Consider the following 15,221-nt stretch of genomic DNA (forward strand, 5'->3'; position numbering starts at 1 on the left):
ATGTGGAAGCTTTGGAGAGGGTGCAGAGAAGATTTACCAGGATGTTGCCTGGAATGGAGAGTAGGTCGTACGAGGATAGGTTGAGAGTTCTCGGCCTTTTCTCGTTGGAACGGCGAAGGATGAGGGGTGACTTGATAGAGGTTTATAAGATGATCAGAGGAATAGATAGAGTAGACAGTCAGAAACTTTTTCCCCGGGTACAACAGAGTGTTACAAGGGGACATAAATTTAAGGTGAAGGGTGGAAGGTATAGGGGAGATGTCAGGGGTGGGTTCTTTACCCAGAGAGTGGTGGGGGCATGGAATGCGCTGCCCGTGGGAGTGGTAGAGTCAGAATCATTGGCGACCTTTAAGCGGCATTTGGATAGGTACATGGATGGGTGCTTAATCTAGGTTAGAAGTTCGGCACAACATCGTGGGCCGAAGGGCCTGTTCTGTGCTGTATTGTTCTATGTTCTATGTTCTATATATTAGGCCTACCATTCAGGGATCATCCATATGAATCCGCTGGACACGCTCCAGTGCCAGTATGTACTTCCTGAGGTGTGAGGCCCAAAACTGGACACAGTATTCTCAATGGGGCCTAACTACAGCTTTATAAAGTCTCAGAAACATATCGCTGCTTTTATATTCCAACTCTCTTGAGATAAATGACAACATTACATTTGCTTTCTTCGTCTCAGACTCAACTTGCAAATCAACCTTTTGAGAATCCTGGACTAGCACTCACAGATCCCTTTGTACTTTGGCTTTATGAATTTTCTCACTGTTTAAAAAATAGTCCATGCACTTGCTCATGTTGAATTTCCATCAACCATTTCCTGGACCACTCTCCAAAACTGTCTAAATCTTTCTACAGCCTCCCCATCTCCTCAGTACGACCTACCTGTCCGCCTAACTTTGTCATGTTTAGCAACATTTAAACATGGTGGTCTATATTGTCATGTGTTTATAAGTGTCCCTGACAGACTGGAGTTTCTGGCATGTGATCTACCACATTTGGAACAGGAAATTCCAAGGATTTGCACCGCAGAATTTACACTATGATGCTACCCCTTCGCAAACATTCGGGGTTGTGTTTATCCCTTCATTATCATCTTGTACATTCATCCTGTTGAACAAGTAGGCAAAACTGTAATTTCCAATTAAAGCCAAGTGCTAAAACACACTGTATAATGACACAAGTGAGGGAGGAGAGTGCTGCAGATCTCACAAGGCATCATCTCATTAGCCTAGAAATTACTGTTAGCAATGTGAATGGATGAACATTTAATGAGTTTGTATGGCATTCCCCTTGTCTGTTTTTCCAATGGTGGTGTTAACCTATTCAAAACAAACTAGGTAATGCTTGTGTTCACATTGTCAACAAAAGAATGTCAGCAACACGTTAAGCATTTGCCTGAGATTGTAACTTCCAGTGAGTTGTAACACCTGAGAAAGGTCAGGCCATTTATGCTGTTTGCTTTCATTTTCATGTGAGGTTGTACGACAAAAAAAAACTGAATGGTTCTACAGCAATTAGTGAAGCTTTAGAATGCTGGTCAATCTTTTGTCACCAAGAGGTGAGGATCAGTGAGTTGAGCAGGAAGGGAAGTGTTTTTTTAATTTTAAAAAAAATAACCCAAGGACATTCCAGCCTTAACAAAAGATAAGTTTGCTGCTTGTGGATTGTTTGTAATTTTTTTTCAAGGCATTTACTCATTATACAACGTGGTACTTGCTTCTCTAAACTGATTAATTGAAAACCAATTTGATTAGTTTAGGATGCCTCCAGAGGATAATGGTGGTGAATTCCATTACACAGAGATGTTGCTAAATAGAGAAATGTTACACTCTCCTGGATTAAGAAGCATCATAACATGGTCTGCTTGTGAGGGAGCCGGAAACAAGTTGAAAGGCAAGCTTTCACTGCCTCCAAACATTTTCCTAATCCACATGTTCAGACATTTCTGGAGCAGATAAGACATGAACCTGGCCTCCTGGCTCAGAAGTATGAACTCTGCCACTGCATCACACCAATGGGATCAGTGGTGAATTGAAAACATATTTCCCGATTAAGCGCTTTTTGCCAGAAAGGTCGATTTTCCTGCTCCTGGTGTGCTGCCTGACCTGCTGAGCTTTCCCAGCGCCACTCTCATCTTGATTCTCACCTGTAGTCCCCACTTCCGCCCACTTTGTTGTTTGACAGCATCAGGACTTCTGATGACTCACCTCCATACATGGAAGGAAGAAGGACACTGTCATAAATCCCATGGTGATTGATTTCTAGCAGCAGTGGATATCTTGGTCACAGATACCTCTCCTTGAGCCGGGACTGAGAAAGGGACAGAACGCCATACGTTTCTATTAAGAGTTTGTTCCCAATATTAGCACAGAAACGGTGGGGAAAGAGGCAGTTTTAAAGTAAAGGTTCATTCCGGTTTATTTCTTCAATCTTGGGAAGTGCTGTGCTATTGAATAGCCGATTTAAAATCTTACATTGAAAATGCTAACCTTTCACTGTTCCACTCAAGAAATGCTACGGAAGGCTTTGCTAGAGATTATAATGTTCTTTATTTGTTTTTATGGCGCAGTTTTAATCTTGACCTTCTGTTGAGTAGGGTGCCTTTAAAAAGATTTGTACATGAGTAGGCAAAGATGATTAATAGGAAGCTAATTGAAGAGCACTGAGTTCATCCAAACGGCGGTGTTCCATTACGTGAACAGACACACTCCAATCTCCCTACAGCACTTCGCTCGGATACATCAGTATTCTGCTCAGCTCGGAGTTAGTTAACCTTGAATTCAGTACAATTTCACAGCACTTGTGTTCTGTTGAAGAAACCTCATCACCACCTTAATCAATAAACTGGATTCTCATTCAGCCTCGCATTCTTCCAGACGTGCAGCCCACACTGAGAATCAGCAAAGTCGGGCATGTGACTTGAAGGGAGGAGGGAGCCAGCCAGCTCGACCACAGAAAACAGTTTCAAGGACATTTGCAAGTACGTTGGTAAAGACAATAGGTAAATATCACGGGGTGGGGGGGCTGTGATCTGCTACAAATTGGACCTCATTGGGGAACCTTGCTTCCAGTAGGGGGTGCTCTTCTGGGACGACACCAACTCCCAGATTATCTTCATGCATTCAGTACAAAACAACGTTTCTAACACAGCTTTGCATTTTAGGTAAGGGATATAACGTCCCCGCCGTTCTTTGGCGGTTGTAAACTTCACGCTGAGGTCATCGTTCCTCTCCAACAGCAGCCTCCACCCCCCACCTCTCTCTCTCTCTCTCTCCCCCTCTGAGCCAGGCTGCAAACATGCCCAAGTATTCTCTTACAAAAAAGTACAACATTTCGTTTCAGCGTTGACGTCTTCAGTTCCGGCACTGCCCCCTTTTAACAGTGTCATTTCTACCAGGGCTGGGTCACATCAAACGAGTCCAAGCCGTCAATGTGTGTGTGTGTTTGTTTTAAAAAGGGAAGGAACTTGATTCGGCCAATGAAGGGCTTATTTTGAAGTGATTCCCAGCCATTCAGTACCAAAACCAAGCCTTGCACCCTTTCTCAAAAAGAAGCCATTCTGTTTTTTTCGGGTAGTCCTCATTCTGCATTTAATACTGCACGGTGTTAAATGCTCAGTGTTCCCGTGCAGACCTCAAAATGGTTGGTTTTGGATTTCAGGTGCCATTTTTAATTTTCTTGATTTGGAGTGATCTTCCCAAGGGCGATGGAATGTACCTGGAGCATTCGGCTCGTGTTACGTTCATCAGACCAGGACTTCTGTTGTGTGAATTTTGTGGTTTTGAACTTGTGAGCTGGCCCGATCATCAAAACTTGTCCTTTCGCTTCCTTTGTTTTCTTGTCGACCATGTGCACCCCTGCCATGTTCGAGAGTTTAATTCAAATCCAGGTATTATGTCAGGAATAATGCCAGTTATGTTCCCCCAGTCGACCTGTGCATTCACTAGAAAAACATTGATACACTGTTGTGTGAAAATTAACCTGAAACTCAACTTGAGTAGTTTTTAAGTGTTTTTAATTGGTATTAGTGAGGGATGAAAACTGATCGCTTGAATTGACCCTGAGCTGTTTGGGAACATTGTTATAATCCACTGGGATACGGTGCCATAAACTGAGCCCCACTATTGCTAGAGAAATACCAAGTGCTAAAGTTTGTTTTAAAAATCACGTCGGAGATGCAGGCATTGCTGGTTGGTGAAATGCCTGTTGAACTGTTGCAGTCCATGCGCTGTATGTAGACCCACAAATGCTGGTCGGGAGGGAATTCCAGGATTCAGACTGAACGCGAACAGTTCGATATTTCCAGGTCAGGATAGTGAGTGGGTTGAGAGCTGAAGTTGCAAGCGCTGGTCCTCCCGTCCTTCGAGATGGAAATCATTGTGGATTTCGATCGTTTTGTCTGAGGAGTTTTGATGACTTTTTTCTCCCCCCAGTGCACCTTGTGTCAGAGACACACTGCTCTTTGAGCACCAGTGGTGGAGGGAATGGAGGTGCCTTTTGTATGCACAGTACCCCAATTCATCTGACATTCAGACCAAGGTTGATGTAAAGCACGAACCAGGTTTCAGTATTAAGCAAGAATTATTATTCATTATAAGTAATTAGATTATAGCTACAAGTAACCAGGTAGAAACCATTGGCATAAAGTACGGCAAACTAAAACTCTAATCCCATTACAAATTCTCCTTTACAAGCACACACTCAAACAACAAATAGGGAAAATAAATTATTTGCAGAGGTAAAGGGAACATCAGCATTATGGTCTTTGCTTTCCAATGCCATGTTGAGATGATCTGACTTTGTCTTCAGTTGCCCTTATCTCGAAACCTCCAATGGTTTGCAAGAAGTACAGAGCAATTGATTCACTTGAATCAATTGGAAAGTCAAAGTTCACAGCAGCTGCTGAATGAAAGGTAACTAGTTTTCTTTGAGTTTATACTAAGCTTTTTACTGCAGAGTCAGATATTCAGCAGTGAAACAGACCCTTTGTACCATGCTGACCAGATATCCTAAACTGTTCCCATTTGCCAGCACTTGGCCCATATCCCTCTAAACCCTTCCTATTAACATACCCATCCAAATGCCTTTTGAATTTTGCAATTGTACCAGCCCCCACCACTTCCTCTGGCAGCTCATTCCAAACACCCACCACCCTCTGCACGAAAAAGCTGCCACTTATGTCCCTATTAACTTTTCCCCCCCCTCACCATCCTCTAGTTCTGGACTCCCCCACCCCAAAGAAAAAACCTTGTCTATTTATCCTATCCAAGCCCCTCATGATTTTATAAATCCCTATCAGGTCACCCCTCAGCCTCTGACGTTTCAGGGAAAACAGCCCCAGCCCATTCACCCTCTCCCTATAGCTCAAACCCACCAACCCTGGCAAACAGGCAATTTCTAGGGAGAACAGCAGCACACCTTTTCAGATCCTCTCTTCTGGGACTGTTGACCTTGCGTCCAGTTCCAATCTGCTCAGTTAGCTGAAAATCAATCTGCTTCACTTGTGAACAATTCCTCACCTCCCTGAGTTCACAATAATTATCTGCCCATATTCTCTACTGTGAAAATATGCAGCCATCCAGATAAATCCTTGTTAAAAACAATTTCTCCTTGCAGTCCACAGTTTTTCTGCAAACACAAAAATAAAAATTCACAGTTCTTAGTGCAAAAGCATGGTTGAAAGTTCTGAAATCTTGTCTCCAGTCAAAATGAATTGTTGTATTTAACAGAGCCACTTATATCTCCTTCCAGATGTGATGAATGTGTGGCCACAAGTCCAGTACAGACCCAAAGTACATGATTTCAACTTGAATTTTTAAAGTCAGTTGGAAGAAGTGGTACCAAGGGTCAGCCATGATGAACCTGGATTTGGGATATTCAGTGTTTGTGCCTTCTCCCGAGATTCATTACAGTAAATGCTTCAATGCTCAAAGTCGGTCTGATAAGGTGGATGCAATTCACATTCACTGACATACACTTTTCAGCATCAACCCATACTCTCAGTCTACCTGACCAATCATTTCATTTCTCACATCCATTAACTTTGCAACGGCACATATCCTTTTCTTTCTTGGCACATGCTCATTTATCCATCCATCGCAACTGCTTAGACTGACCCTTGTGCAGTTTGCTGGTCCAGCATTCATTACCCATCCAGTCACTTTTGATAAGGCGGTGGTGAGCTGCCTTCTTGCACCACTGTAATCCATCTGGTGTAGGTGCGCCCACCATGCAATTAGAAAGGAAATTCCACAATATTGATCCAGCAATAGTGAAGGAACGGATATCAAACATCGATTTCACAAGTTTCTTCATCTCCCTCCTCCCATCGTATCCCAGAACCAACCCTCCAACTCGACACCACCCTCTTGACCTGTCCTACCTGTCCATCTTCCTTCCCACCTATCCGCTCTACCCTCCCCTCTGACCTATCACCATTACCCCCCACCTGGATCTATCGCCTTCCCAACTACCTTCCCACCAGCCCCACCCCCACCCTCCTAATTTATCTCTCAGCTCCCCCCCCATCCCACATTCCTGATGAAGGGATTATGCCTGAAATGTTGACTCTCCTGCTCCTCCAGTGCTGCCTGACCTGCTGTGCTTTTCCAGTGCCACACTTTCAACTCTCAACTCTGGCATCTGCAGTCCTCACATTCTCCTGATATATTTCCACACCAAGTTGACACGTGACTTGGAGGGAACCTTGGAGGTAGTGGTGTTCTGATGTATGCACTGCTCTCACCCTTCTAAATAGTACTGGTCATAGGTTTGGAAGATACTGTCTACAGATCTTTGGTGAATTTCTGCAGTGCATCTTGAAGATAGTACATAGTGCTGCTATTGAGTGCGGTGGTGGAGGGCGTGAATATTTGTGGATATTTGTCAATCAAGCAGCCTGCTTGATGGTATCAAGCTACTTGTGTTGCTGGAAGTGCATGCATCCAAGGAAGTGGGGAATATTCCATCACACGCCTGACTCGTGCCTTGTAGATGGTGGACAGGCTTTGAAGAGTCAGGAGGTGAGTTACTCATTGCAGTATTCCTAGTCTCTGACTTGCTCTTGTAGGCACCATATTCTTATGGTTTGTCCAGTTCTGGTCAGTGGGGTATTGATAGTGGGGGGGGGGGGGGAGGTGGGATTCAGCAACAGTGATGCCTTGAATCTTGAGAGATGATGGTTAAATTCTCTCTCCTTGTAGATGGTCATTTCCTATCACTTCTGTGGTATAAATATTATGCCACTTGTCAGCCCAGACCTGGATATTGTCCACTTCTTGCCATTTTTGACATAATCAGTAACTGAGGAGTCATGAACGGTGTTGACCATTTGTGCAATTATTAATGAACAGCCCAGGTTACTGTTAAAGCAGATAAAGATGTTTGGGTTGAGGACAACACCGAGTCACATGACCTTGATGTCAACAATGAGTAAATATGACCATACATGCAACAAAGTTTCCAAGTAACTCTGGATTTATTTCAAAGCAATTTATTCATTGTGGTGCAGAATTGTAAGATGTACAAATCTTGCATCATTGCGGATATTTATGTTTCACTGCATTTGTTTAGACATATATGTTGAGTTTTCATCTAATAGCTGACCATTTCACAAGGGAGCAATGGTAGACAAGAGTGAAGGGCTAGTTGTGTTGGACAGCAACCCTGCTGAGTCAGGAACCACTGCCACATCCTCGTGGCCATCACTGAAAAGGGGCATTGCCAAGGGGCCGCAGAATATCTGTATACTCCAGACCTTTGGTGCATGATATCCATAGTTGCAGAGAGATTAAATGATTTGACATCACAGTATTTGTGAAGGCTTAAATAGAGCATTTCACACAATGGAATATTAATTGCAGCAATCAAAGTCATAGAGTCATACAGTATGGAAACAGATCGTTGGGTCCAAATTGTCCATGCTGACCAGTTTTCTGCAACTGAACTATCCCCATTTGCCCACATTTGGCCCATATTTCCCTCAACCTTTCCTATCCACGTACCTATCCAAATGTCTTTTAAATGTTGTAATTGTATTCGCCTCGACCATGTTCTCTGTGGAACAATGGATCCAGTCCTAAGAATCTTGAGTTTAATGACAGCAATCAACAGTAATTTGTGTTTCCGTGGTGCTCTTGACAAAGTGAAAGCCCCAAGGCACTATCAAACAGAATTTACATAAGAGAGCGATCCCAAATACTGTTGTGAACAAAAAGTTTTAAGGATTATTTTGAATCATAAAATCACAGAATCCCTACGGTATGGGAGTAGGCTATTCGGCCCATAGAGTCCATGCATGAACTCAGACATATTTGACAGTAGCCATGTAGACTCTAGGTGTCAACATGCCTGACAGCTGAAATCAAGTGAACCATAACTCCTCTTCAGCCCTCAGAAAGCTGCATTGATCTTCAGCAAGCTGCACTTCAGCAGATAAGTTAAAAATGGAATGTGGCGAAGCAGAGGAAGGAATTGTAGAAAAATTGGTCACGGAAGTGATGACTCCACTCAGAATTCAGCCACGTCTCACTTACTGATCCAAAGTTAGTACCTGACATACTGACTCCTCTCTCGATTCCCAAGTTTTCCTTTCTGTGGACAAGTAGAGAAGACTTTGATAGGGCCCTTGTGGTTATTGGCCAAGGGTACCTCAGCAGCCAGAAGACCTCTGAGAGCCTTCTTCTCTCGCTGAAATCATAGTCTGCACCATGTGGGAGAAGGAAGGGAAAGACAAGGTTACTGAGACAAAGGTATCCATGTGGCTGTGTGAGAAAAAGTTTTGTCATCAAGTTTTAGACCGTGAAATAACCTTTATTAGTTTGTACCAGTCTGAGATTGCTTTTTTGGTTGCTGAGTGGTAACTCAACTTTTCAGTTGCTTGTCAATGAATTGATGACAACAGATGTTCAGTGGTCAGTTGGTTAGCTCCAAGACTGCTTTATGACAATGGATTGACAATTTGAAGGGAGGGTGGATCGTGAAAGTGGCTGTTTCTGCTGGTGGTCGTGTTCCTCTGTGAGATTGAAGGGAGCCAAGGCATATCACACATTGAGCCTCAATTCCTCCAAAATTAACCTTTTACCACCTGTGCTGTGAACTCTCCATTTTGCAGAGGAAGGTCAGAAAGCAGTTGTGAGCAGTAACAACTTATTGCTGCATTCATCTGGTGAACTCAATGAATTACCACTCTCTTCCAGAAAATGACTTGTCGTCTGTCTACTATCTACAAAGCACAAGTTACTTTGAAATATTCTTCAGTCTTGAATGTATTGGCTGGCCTACAACAGTCATGTGACCTCTACCTGTTCTGAAACTTGCTTTCAATTTTTGTTTTTTAGCAGCCACTATTTGAAACATAGTCTCAGAAGTCTGCAGCTGAGATTGAGTAAGTAAACTTTCAGAGCTGTAAGAGAACTGGCGACTGCATTAAAATAGTAAAGGAAGAACTAAAACCACAGTTTATAACCATGAATCAAAATTAGTGCGAACTTTCAACCACAGCAATAACAGAAGTTGCTGGAAAAGCTCAGCAGATCTGGCCGCATCTGTGAAGAGAAATCAAAGTTAATGTTTCTGGTCCTATCACCCATCCTCAGAACTGATGGTAGCTTGGAAAATGTCAGTTATATGAAGCATACTGCAAAGTCAGCCCCGAAGAGCTCTTTCTAACTCATTCTTGAAAATATTGAATGTTTTCTATTTATGTCAATACATGATCCCCCCCAATCCCATGCACTTTAATTTAACATGCTTATCTCTTTGTGAGACCTTATCAAAAGCCTTCTGAAAGTCCAATCAATCATACTGGATTTGTGAACAACCAAGCTTTTGCCTAATTTGTCATCAGGCCGTGGACTTCTTCACCAGCTCATGGTTCAGGATAAGCAGCCACATTGGGAATGAAATGTAATCCAGCCAATGACAGTCATGCCACACCCAGGAAATTAAAAGCAGTACTGAAGCCAGAATTAGTAACAGGAATGAGTGACAAAATCAGGATGAAATGACAGAAAGTCAAGTTTCATCTTGATGGTAAAGCTGCCAAGTCTTTGCAAGAGCTCAGCACTGGAGAGCCTGTCAGAGAGAACATATTCAACATGAGCCAGCCAAAGTAGCAACTTCTGGGACACATGCAGAGCAAAGCAGTTACTATTCCCAAGTATACACAGTGAAAGTAAATGGCCACATGTACTATCGCAACATTTCAGACATCTGTGTGCAATGCAAGAAACTCTGCCTTTATTGTGGGAAATAGATCAGAAAGATATCATCTCATTGCAAGTGTAGAGACTGATGAGAGCGCAACTGACTAGAGTTGACAGTGTTTTTTAACTGAATGAGAAATTTTCTTTGTGACCACGTATGTTGGATAACTTGCATAACAATGCATGCACTGACATTTGTAACTTAATTTCTTTGGTATTTTTATGAAAATGAGCTATTTAGATAAATGCAATTGTCCCCTTTAGTATACTCCCTTACCACCCGATGCCTGGAGGAAGAACGCTTCATCTTCCGCCTCGGAACCCTTCAACCTCAGGGCATCAATGTGGACTTCACCAGTTTCCCCATTTCCCCTCCCCTCCCTTCCCCCCTTATCCCAGTTCCAACCTTCTAGCTCAGCACCGTCCCCATGACCTGTCCAACCTGTCAATCTTCCTTCCCACCTATCCGCTCCACCCTCCTCTCTGACCTATCGCCTTATCCTCACCTCCATCCACCTATTGCACTCTCAGCTACCTTCTCCCCAGGCCCACCCACCCTCCCATTTATCTCTCCCAGCCTCATCCCTGATGAGGGGCTTTTGAAACGTTGATTTTCCTGTTTCACAGATGCTGCCTGACCTGCTGTGCTTTTCCAGCACCACTCTAATCTTGAATCTAAACTCCAGCATCTGCAGCACCTGCATTTGCTCAGTTTGTTTTAGTCATGTGACCTTTACCTTTGCTCTTAATAACTGTCAGCAGTCTAATGGCAGTTATTAAAAAAACAGCACTTGTGACAAAAAGAGAGTTTTGGAAAGTTGAACGCAACAATGATGTTTCCATGTCAATTTTGCATATCTTGTCATTGTTGTGGTCTTTGAAAGGTGATGTCAAAGGAATCTTAGCAATTTTCTGCATTGCATCTTATTGATCATTCGCATTGTGTAATTGTTGAATGAGCTACTAAGTTTCTTTGTCCTGGATCATGTCAAATTTCTTGTATTGGCTTTGTTAATTCAGGCAAATGGAGAGTATTCCAACACATTTCAAGTCAGACAGAATAGAGCTGTTGTGCAGTTAGGAGGAGGAGCCATGAGGAAAATTATTGTCTCAGGAGCAGCCCACAAGCAAAAGACTCCAGCCCACTTCTCAGATGTAGTCTCCTGAAATCCACAGACAACTTTTTGCGAAGGAACAGTTGCACTTGAATGCAAAGGGGCATCAAGAAGAATGCAAAAGTTTCCCTTCGCAGTTTTTGTCTTTCTGGCACTGTTGGTTTCTCAACCCAAATCATTTTTCCTTTCTTGCCTCAGTGACTTAGGTTGATGCTATGGCAACAATGGAAATATGTGCAATGCACTGTTGTGAAGCTCTGCCTAGTACTTTGGTATTCTGTTTAAAAATTCACTTTAAACGTCAATGCCCAAACTACTAACTTGATCAGGATTAGAAAACAATTACTGTTGTGCAGCAGAAGATAAATTTGAGTTGAATAAATAGGAGAATTACATCAATCCTCAAAAGATGCATCTCCTATTTTTTTTTCTCACAAGGATTTTGAAAGATTTATTTACAATACATGGAGCCTCAGATTATTGAGCCAATGCACCTTGCCTGTAATAAAGAGATTGTCATCATTCCCTTCTCTATTCCAAGTGCAACAAATTGTAAATGACCATTTACAAACAGAAACTTATCGAAAGTACTTCAGAAACATGCTGTGAGATTCTGTTTTTTCTATCCTTCAGCACCTTGCACTTCCATTTAATCAAATAATAGTTCTTCCTTTTTTCCTTTGAATTACATATTCATCTTTACTATTTTCAAAACAAATCTTTCTATTAGTTCGAAACTTGCATTTTTCTGTTAGCAGCTTTTTTCAGTTTCGTGGTCATAGATGATGTAGCAACTTCAATGAGAGCATTGTGGAAGCAGTGCACTGTTCATACTTGTAACATGCTCATTTTCTCGTCTTGGCATTACTGTTCTCAAGAGGGAAAAAATAAGGATGTTATCCCCAGAGAGAATGGAAGAGGATAAGAGAACGAAGACACTCAAACCACTCACTGCTTTCCTTCCCTGTGTCTGTCCTGACCTAGCCAAGAAATCTAAATCAGTGAAAGCAAGTGAATAGAAGATAGAGTAGATCCAACCCTTTCAAAGATTGGGTTACCAGTGAATCAAGAACTGCAATCTATTCTCAAGGCCCCAAGTTTACCATTGCAGCCACCAGACATGCTTGAGAATGTATCAGTCCTCCGTTTTCTCCTCCATACCAATACATAAGCACCTCGCAAAACATGTTCAGCAGCCAACTACAGGTACGATTTTATCTCTGCCTCTTTCTCAGTTTTTTTGTTCAACATGTTTATTTGGAAGCACTAGCTTTCAGAACACTGTTCCCTCATCAGGTCGTTGTGGACTATAAGATTATAAGACGTAGAAATTATATCAAAAGTTTACAGAGTGATATAACTGAAATTATATCTTGAAAAGGACCTGGATTGTTTGTTAAGTCTCTCATCTTTTAGAATGAACATGTTGGTTTCAGTTCTTTTATATATAAATCACAGAACAGTTTTAAAGTTGCATTCTCAAGTGAACTTAAACAATTGGTGTCATGTCGGCCCAGATAATGCATTTAAGGTGTGAGGTGCCCTGTGTGAGTGAGACTGTCACACTATAGGTGACCCCACTGCACTACAAACACACACACACAGATGCACGCACATCCACACTCCTACAGACGCACCCATTCATTCAGACCCTCTCTCATACACAAGCTCTTTTTCAGACTGGAGGCCTGTGACCAGTGGAGTGCCACAAGGATCAGTGCTGGGTCCTCTACTTTTCATCATTTATATAAATTATTTGAATGTGAGCAGAAGAGGTATAGTTAGTAAGTTTGTGGATAACACCAAAATTGGAGGTGTAGTGGACAGCGAAGGAGGCTACCTCAGATTACAACAGGATCTTGATCAGATGGGCCAATGTGCTAAGGAGTGGAAGATGGAGTTTAACTTAGATAAATGTGAGGTGCTTCATTTTGGGAAAGCAAATCTTTGCAGGACTTATACGCTTAATGGTAAGGTCCTGGGGAGTGTTGCTGTACAAAGAGACCTTGGAGTGCAGGTTTTTAGCTCCTTGAAAGTGGAGTCGCAGGTAGATAGGATAGTGAAGAAGGCATTTAGTATACTTTCCTTTATTGGTCAGAGTATTGAGTGCAAGAGTTAGGAGGTCATGTTGTGGCTGTACAGGAGATTGGTTAGGCTACTGTTGGAATATTGCTTGCAATTCTGGTTTCCTTCCTATCGGAAAGATGTTGTGAAACTTGAAAGGGTTCAGAAAAGATTTACAGGGATGTTGCCAGAGTTGGAGGATGTGAGTAAGAGGGAGAGGTTGGATAGTCCGGGGCTGTTTTCCCTGGAGCGATGGAGGCTGAGGGGTGACCTTATAGAGGGTTATAAAATCATGAGGGGCATGGATAGAATAGACAAAGTCTTTTCCCTGGGGTGGGGGAGTCCAGAACTAAAGGGTATCAGTCCTGCTAAGATTTGCTTTTCCGAAATGCAGCACCTCACATTTATCTAAATTAAACTCCATCTGCCACTCCTCAGCCCATTGGACCATCTGAACAGTACTCAGTTGTACTCCAAAGTAATCATTTTCACTATCTACTACACCTCCAATTTTGATGTCATCTGCAAACTTACTAACTGTACCTCCTATGTTCACATCCAAAACATTTACAAATCATCCAAATCATTTCTATAAATGATGAAAAGTAGTGGACCCAGCACTGATCCTTGTGGCACTCCACTGGTCACATGCCTCCAGTCTGAAAAACAACCCTCCACCACCACCCTCTGTCTTCTACCTTTGAGCCAGTTCTGTATCCAAATAGCTAGTTCTCCCTGTACTCCATGTGATCTAACCTTGCTAACCAGTCTCCCATGGGGAACCTTGTCAAACACCTTACTGAAGTCCATATAAATCATGTCCACAGCTCTGCCCTGATCAATCCTCTTCATTACTTCAAAAACTTCAATCAAGTTGGTGAGACATGATTTCCCATGCACAAAGCCATGTTGACTATCCCTAATCATTCCTTGCCTTTCCAAATACATGTACATCCTATCCCTCAGGATTTCTTGGAACAACTTGCCCACCACCAACGTCAGGCTCACTGATCTATAGTTCCCTGGATTTTCCTTAGCACATTTTTAAAACAGTGGCACCACGTTTGCCAATCTTCAGTCTTCCGGTATCTCACCTGTGACTATCCATGATACAAATATCTTAGCACGGGGCCGATAAATCACTTCTCTAGCTTCCCACAGAGTTCTCGAGTACACCTGATCAGGTCCTGGGGATTTATCCACGTTTATGCATTTTATGAATCCAGCACAATACTCATGTAATATGGACATTTTTCACGATGTCACCATCTATTTCCCCACATTCTGTATCTTCCATGTCCTTCTCCACAGTAAACACTGATGTAAAATACTTGTTAGTATCTCTGCCTCTCCTCTGGCTCCACACAAAGGCTGTCTTGTTGATCTTTGAGGGGCCCTATTCTCTCCCTAGTTACCCTTTTGTCCTGAATGTATTTATAAAATCCCTTTGGATTCTCCTTAACCCTATTTGTCAAAGTTGTCTCATGTCCCTTTTTTGCCCTCCTGAATTCCCTCTTAAGTATACTCCTACTGCCTTTCTACTCGATCTCTGCTGTCTGTACCTGGCATATGCTTCTTTCTTTTTCTTGACTAAAATCTCAATTTGTCTCGTCATTCAGTGTGCCCTTCACCTACCAGCCTTACCTTTTGCTCTAACAGGAACACACTGTCTCTGGACTCGCATTATCTCATTTTTGAAGGCTTCCCTTTACCTGCAAGCATTAGCACCCTGTCAACTTTTGAAAGTTCTTGGCTAATACCGTCAAAATTGTCCTTCCTCCAAGTTAGAACTTAAACCAGTCTATCCTTTTCCATCACTATTTTAAAACTAATA

At 42.5% G+C, this 15,221-nt stretch overlaps 1 long non-coding RNA gene across 1 annotated transcript in view; it reads left to right on the plus strand.

Moving 5' to 3' along the window:
* Positions 1 to 2,667: 2,667 nt before the first annotated feature.
* The window catches only part of LOC140459732 (uncharacterized), a 170,669-nt gene continuing 158,115 nt past the window's right edge, over positions 2,668 to 15,221 (plus strand). Inside the window, exon 1 of the long non-coding RNA XR_011953856.1 lies at positions 2,668 to 3,004. This is a non-coding gene — a long non-coding RNA (uncharacterized lncRNA). The remainder of the gene's footprint in view (positions 3,005 to 15,221) is intronic.

Source organism: Chiloscyllium punctatum, chromosome 35 (genome assembly GCF_047496795.1).
Source record: "Chiloscyllium punctatum isolate Juve2018m chromosome 35, sChiPun1.3, whole genome shotgun sequence".
Classification (NCBI taxonomy): domain Eukaryota; kingdom Metazoa; phylum Chordata; class Chondrichthyes; order Orectolobiformes; family Hemiscylliidae; genus Chiloscyllium; species Chiloscyllium punctatum.